This window comes from Arachis duranensis, chromosome 6, assembly GCF_000817695.3.
Source record: "Arachis duranensis cultivar V14167 chromosome 6, aradu.V14167.gnm2.J7QH, whole genome shotgun sequence".
NCBI lineage: Eukaryota > Viridiplantae > Streptophyta > Magnoliopsida > Fabales > Fabaceae > Arachis > Arachis duranensis.
The window spans coordinates 64,472,773-64,480,055 of NC_029777.3; the positions used below are offsets into that span (position 1 = coordinate 64,472,773).

The 7,283-nt window shown below is 36.8% G+C and overlaps 1 non-coding gene across 1 annotated transcript; it reads left to right on the forward strand.

The window, feature by feature from the left end:
• Positions 1-1,212: 1,212 nt before the first annotated feature.
• LOC127740387 (small nucleolar RNA R71) lies at positions 1,213-1,320 on the forward strand. Its single transcript, XR_008001064.1, has one exon. It is a non-coding gene; the product is annotated as a small nucleolar RNA R71 (small nucleolar RNA).
• Positions 1,321-7,283: the final 5,963 nt, after the last annotated feature.

Genomic DNA, 7,283 nt, shown 5'->3' on the forward strand with positions numbered 1-7,283 from the left:
CAATGATCCCCAGCTTCTCCATTACAAAGAGTGGCATAAGATTTATCCCTGACTCCAAGTCACACAGAGCCTTCTCAAAGGTCATGGTACCTATGGTGCAGGGTATTAAGAATTTACTAGGATCTTGTTTCTTTTGAGGTAAAGTTTGCTGAACCCATGTATCTAGTTCACTAATGAGCAAGGGAGGTTCACCTTCCCAAGTCTCATTACCAAACAACTTGGCATTTAGCTTCATGATGGCTCTTAGATATTGAGCAACTTGCTCTCCAGTTACATCTTCATCCTCTTCAGAGGAAGAATAGTTCTCAAAGCTCATGAATGGTAGAAGGAGGTTTAATGGAATCTCTATGGTCTCTATATGACCTTCAGATTCCTTTGGGTCCTCAATAGGGAACTCCTTCTTGCTTGAGAGATGTCCCATGAGGTCTTCCTCATTGGGATTCACATCCTCTCCTTCCTCTCTAGGTTTGGCCATGTTGATTATGTCAATGGCCTTGCACTCTCTTTTTAGATTCTCTTCAGTATTGCTTGGGAGAGTACTAGGAGGAGTTTCAGTGACTTTCTTACTCAGCTGGCCCACTTGTGCCTCTAAATTTCTAATGGAGGACCTTGTTTCACTCATGAAACTTAAAGTGGCTTTAGACAGATCAGAGACTATGTTTGCTAAGTTAGAGGTGCTCTGCTCAGAATTCTCTGTCTGTTGCTGAAAAGATGATGGAAAAGGCTTGCTATTGCTGAGCCTATTTCTTCCACCATTATTAAAGCCTTCTTGAGGCTTTTATTGATCCTTCCATGAGAAATTTGGTGATTTCTCCATGAAGAATTATAGGTGTTTCCATAAGGTTCACCCATGTAATTTACCTCTGCTATTGTAGGGTTCTCAGGATCATAAACTTCTTTTTCAGAAGATGCCTCTTTAGTACTCTTGGATGCATTTTGCTATCCATTCAGACCTTGAGAAATCATGTTGTAAGCCAATATGGCATTCAGAGCATCAATTTCAAGAACTCCCTTCCTCTGAGGCATCCCATTACTCACAGAATTCCTCTCAGAAGTGTACATGAAATGGTTATTTGCAACCATGTCAATGAGTTGTTGAGCTTCTGCAGGTGTTTTCTTTAGGTGAATGGATCCACCTGCAGAATGGTCCAGTGATATCTTAGAGAATTCAGATAGACCATAATAGAATATATCCAGAATGGTCCACTCTGAAAGCATGTCAGAAGGACACCTTTTGGTCATCTGTTTGTATCTTTCCCAAGCATCATAGAGGGATTCACCATCTTTTTGTTTGAAGGTTTGAATATCCACTCTAAGCTTGCTCAGCTTTTGAGGAGGAAAGAACTTAGCCAAGAAGGACGTGACTAGCTTATCCCAAGAGTCCAAGCTATCTTTAGGTTGTGAGTCCAACCATGTTCTAGCTCTGTCTCTTACAGCAAAAGGGAAAAGCATGAGCCTGTAGACATCAGGATCTACTCCATTAGTCTTAACAGTCTCACAGATCTGCAAGAACTCAGTTAAAAACTGGTAGGGATCTTCTGATAGAAGTCCATGGAACTTGTAGTTCTGTTGCATTAGAGCAACTAGTTGAGGTTTCAGCTCAAAATTGTTTGCTCCAATGGTAGAGATCGAGATGCTTCTTCCATTAAACTTGGAAGTAGGTGTAGGATAATCACCAAGCATCCTCCTTGCATTATTTTTTTTGGCTGCCATCTCCTCTTCTTTCTCAAAAATTTTTGTAAGGTTGTCTCTGGATTGTTGTAATTTAGCTTCTCTTAGTTTCCTCTTTAGAGTCCTTTCAGGTTCAGGATCTGTTTCAACAAGAATGTTCTTGTCCTTACTCCTGCTTATATGAAAAAGAAGGGAACAGAAAATAACAATAGGGATCTTTTTTACCACAGTAAAGAGATTCCTTTATGTTAGTAGAAGAAGAAAAGAATAGAAGAAGGAAAAGGTAAGAATCCAAACACAAGGGTGAAGATAGGTTCGAATTCTTGAGATGAAGAGAAGTGTTAGTGAATAAATAAATAAATAGAAGAAGATGAGAGGGAGAGAATTTCGAAAATAAATTTTGAAAAAGGGTTAGTGATTTTCGAAAATTAAGAGAAGAATTAAAATTAAAATTAAAATTTGAAACAATTAGTTAATTAAGAAAGTTTTGAAAAAGAGGAAGGAATTTTCGAAAATTAGAGAAGAGAAAATAGTTACGTTGTTTTGAAAAAGATAAGAATTTTAAAACAAATAAAAAGTCAATTAGTTAGTTGAAAAAGATTTAAAAATCAATTTTAAAAAGATAAGAAGTTAGAAAAGATATTTTGAAATTGATTTTGAAAAAGATATGATTTGAAAAAAGATATTTTTAAAAGATATGATTGAAAAAGATATTTTGAAAAAGATTTAATTTTTAAAATTAGAATTGATTACTTGACTAACAAGAAACTAAAAGATATGATTCTAGAATTTAAAGATTGAACCTTTCTTAACAAGAAAGTAACAAACTTCAAATTTTTGAATCAATCACATTAATTGTTAGTAAAGTTTTCGAAATTTTGAAATAAAGATAAGAAAAAGATTTTGAAAATAAATTTTAAAAATTTTCAAAAATAATAGAAAAATAAAAAATATTTGATTTTTGAAAAAGATTTTGAAAAGATAAGATTTTTAAATTGAAAATTTGACTTGACTTATAAGAAATAGCTAAGTTTTAAAAAATTTTGACAAAGTCAACTCAAATTTTGGAAATTTTGAGAAAAAATAAGGAAAAGATATTTTTTGATTTTTTGAATTTTTAAGGATGAGAGAGAAAAACACAAAAATGACTCATAACATGAAAATTTTGAATCAAAACACATGATGCATGCAAGAACACTATGAATGTCAAGATGAACACCAAGAACACTTTGAAGGTCAAGATGAACATCAAGACTTATTTTTTAAAATTTTCAAAAAAAGAAAAACATGCAAGACACCAAACTTAGAAATTTTTCATGTTTAGACATTATGAATGCAAGAATACATATGAAAAACAACAAAAGACACAAAACAAGAAAATTTAAAGATCAAACAAGAAGACTTATCAAGAACAACTTGAAGATCATGAAGAACACATGCATGAATTTTCGAAAAAAGAATGCATAAATTTTAAAAACATGCAATTGACACCAAAATTAAAATTTGACTATAGACTCAAACAAGAAATACAAAATATTTTTTTGATTTTATGATTTTGCAAAATTTTTTTTGGATTTTTTTCGAAAATTATTTTTAGAGAAACGAAACCAAATAAAAATAATAAAAAAATTATTGAAAGGTTTTTGAAAAATTTTTGAAAAGAAAATTACCTAATCTGAGCAACAAGATGAACCGTCAGTTCTCCAAAGTCGAACAATCCCCGGCAATGGTGCCAAAAACTTGGTGCACGAAATTGTGATCTCTAACAATGGCATTCAACTTGGTATGCGCATCTACTAACTCAGCACTTTCTTCACAACTCTGCACAACTAACCAGCAAGTGCAGTAGGTCGTCCAAGTAATAAATCTCATGTGAGTAAGGGTCGATCCCATGGAGATTGTTGGTATGAAGCAAGCTATGGTCATCTTGTAGGTCTCAGTTAGGCTGATTCAAATAGTTATGGAGTTTTCGAATATAAAGATAAATAAAACATAAAATAAAGATAGAAATACTTATGTAAATCATTGGTGGGAATTTCAGATAAGTGTATGGAGATGCTTTATCCCTGTTGAATCTCTGCAACATACTGCTTTCTTACTTTCAATCCTTCATACTCCTTTCCATGGCAAGCTGTATGTAGGGCATCACTGTTGTCAATGGCTACTTCCCATCCTCTCAGTGAAAAAGGTCCAAATGCTCTTGTCACAGCACGGCTAATCATCTGTCGGTTCTTGATTATGTCGGAATAGAATCCATTAATTCTTTTGTGTTTGTCATCACGCCCAATAATCGCGAGTTTGAAGCTCATCACAGTCATTCAATCCCTGATTCCTACTCGAAATACCATAGACAAGGTTTAGACTTTTCGGATTCTCAAGAATGACCGCCAAAGGGTTCTAGCTTATACCATGAAGATTCTGATAAAGGAATCCAAGAGACACACGCTCGGTCTAAGGTAGAACGGATGTGGTTGTCAGTTATGCATTCATAAGGATGGATGATGATGAGTGTCACGGATCATCACATCCACCAGGTTGAAGTGCAACGGATATCTTAGAACAAGAATAAGCTGAATTGAAGAGAAAATAGTAGAAATTGCATTAAAACTCGAGGTACAGCAGAGCTCCACACCCTTGTCTATGGTGTGTAGAAACTCTACCGTTGAAAGTACATAAGTGATCAAGGTTCAGGCATGGCCGAATGGCCAGCCCCCATAAACGTGATCAAAGGATCATAAGGTAATCCAAAAATAATCCAAGGATGTCTAATACAATAGTAAAATGTCCTATTTATACTAGACTAGTTACTAGGGTTTACAGAAATAAGTCTAAATGCATAAGTCTACTTCCGGGGCCCACTTTGGTGTGTGCTTGGGCTGAGCTTGAGCTTTACACGTGCAGAGGCTTTTTTTGGAGTTAAACGCTAAGTTGTAACGTCTGTTTGGCGTTTAACTCTGGTTTGTGATGTGTTTCTGGCGTTTTACTCTAGAATGCAGCTTGGAACTGGCGTTAAACGTTAGTTTGCATCATCTTGATTCGAATAAAGTATTTCTGGAAAGATCTGGATGTATACTTTCCAACGCCATTGAGAGCAGGCAATTTGGAGTTCTGTAGCTCCAGAAAATCCATTTTGAGTGCAGAGAGGTCAAAATCGAACAGTATCAGCAGTCCTTTGTCAGCCTGAATCAGATTTTTGCTCAGCTCCCTCAATTTCAGCCAGAAAATACCTGAAATCACAGAAAAACACACAAACTCATAGTAAAGTCCAGAAATGTAAATTTTGCATAAAAACTAATGAAAACATCCCTAAAAGTAGCTAGATCCTACTAGAAACTACCTAAAAACAATGCCAAAAAGCATATAGATTATCTTCTCATCAGGTACCCAATTCACAGATGCAGGCTTCAGAAAATTAGTGGCCGACTTGAACATAAAACAACACTTCACTTTCGTAGAACATCCCCAAGCCAATGGACAAGCCGAAGCTGCCAACAAAGTCATATTGGCTGGGCTGAAACGGAGATTACAGGACGCAAAGGGAGCCTGGGCTAAGGAGCTCCCATAAGTCCTATGGGCATATCGAACAATACCAAATTCCACCACAAAGGAATCACCCTTCCAATTAGCGTATGGAATGGAGGCAATGATCCCAGTAGAGATTGAAGAAGGGTCGCCCAGAGTGATCCACTATAATGAGGAAGCCAACTCCCAACTATAAAGGGAAGAACTCGACCTACTTCCGGAAGTCCAAGAAAGAGCTCGGATCAGAGAAGAAGCGTTAAAACATCAAATGGCTTCGAGATACAATCAAAAGGTAGTACAGCGAGTTTTTGCTGAGAGCGACCTCATCCTAATCCGAAATGATATCGGAACAACTCGACCTGGAGAAGGAAAGCTGGCAGCAAACTGGAAAGGACCCTACCGAGTCATAGAAGTACTTGGAAATGGCTACTACAGACTGTCCGAACTCGATGGGCGAGAGCTTCCTAGGTCATGGCACGCCTACAACCTAAGAAGGTACTATAGTTAGGGATGATAAAGGATCTTAGGATAAGGCGCACTCTTTTTCCTGAAAAGGTTCTTTAATGAGGCGCCAAGCCAAGACCTACAAATCACCCGACTTAGAGGGATAAAACTCTCGCATGTATATATTTGCATTTTCTTTTGAATAATATCTGTTTAGATCTTCTACAAATTCTCAAGCCGCATTAATCTGAAACATTCATCGTCCGATTATAAAGCTACTAATCGGTAGAAAGTGAAAATCAAATTCACTACACGATCACGATAAATACCAACAGAGATGAAAACCAAATTCATTAAAAGGTCAACCAAACGAGGATTAAACCCAATTTCAACAAGATCGGCAAAAATGAAAACAGAATAATGCAAGAAGTTATCGAAAGTGATCCATAGAAAGGACCTGACGAGGTCTTAATAAAATGGATTGCTAAAAAAATAACTTAAAGACTGGCCGACGTAAAGAAGTCAGACCAGTCGCAATAACCAAAGTTATAAGTAAATCCCTGGAAAGAGGTCTGGCTAGCCCTATAAAAGAGGATTACTATAACTTAGAAGGGCCCGACATGATGAAGTCGGCCCAAAACATAAAATTTATAAAAGTAATCCCCGAAAGAGACATGAACAAGGCCCAAGAAAGAGGATTACAAAAAATAACTTAGAAGGGCCCGACATGATGAAGTCGGCCCAAAACATAAAAATTATAAAAGTAATCCCTAAAAGAGACCTGAACAAGATCCATGAAAGAGGATTACAAAAATAACTTAGAAGGGCCCGACATGATGAAGTCGGCCCAAAACATAAAAGTTATAAAAGTAATCCCTGAAAGAGACATGAACAAGGCCCAAGAAAGAGGATTACAAAAAATAACTTAGAAGGGCCCGACATGATGAAGTCGGCCCAAAACATAAAAGTTATAAAAGTAATCCCTGAAAGAGACCTGAACAAGGTCCAAGAAAGAGGATTACAAAAATAACTTAGAAGGGCCCGATGATGACAAGTCATCATATACCCCTTTTTCAAGCTAATTTCACTTGTTTTATTAGTCTTTATGCACTTTCTTGCATCCTAAGTAAGTGATTTGGAATGAAAATGCATAACTTCTTTAAATCAAACAACCACCATGAAATTAATGTTAACTCATAAGGTTTAAGCTGAATTTAATTGATTTTTAATTGATTTATAAGCCTTGTGAATTTAGTGATACTTTGAGTGGTTATTTTGGTTGATTGTAGGTGAAGAAAAGAAGAAAAGAGAAAGCGTGGCCTAAGAAAGTGTGGCCAAAGGAGAAAAAGGCGTGGCGCATAAAGGAGAGAGCAAGTATTGCCCTCCACAAGGGCACACTGCCCTCTAGGAGGGCAACATAAGGGAACAAGACTTAATGAGGCAACTCTGCCCTGCCCACGACAAGGGCAGAGCACAAAATTGTGCCTTGGATCAAAGAAGAGCAAAACTTTGCCCTGCCCTCCACAAGGGCAGTATCGGGCCTTCATGGAAAATAAATCAAAGGAAAAAGCCTACCAATGCTTGCCACAAGAGTCGAACACGGAACAATGAAGAAGCAAGGAACTAGGCCTCATTATGGTGCCAAG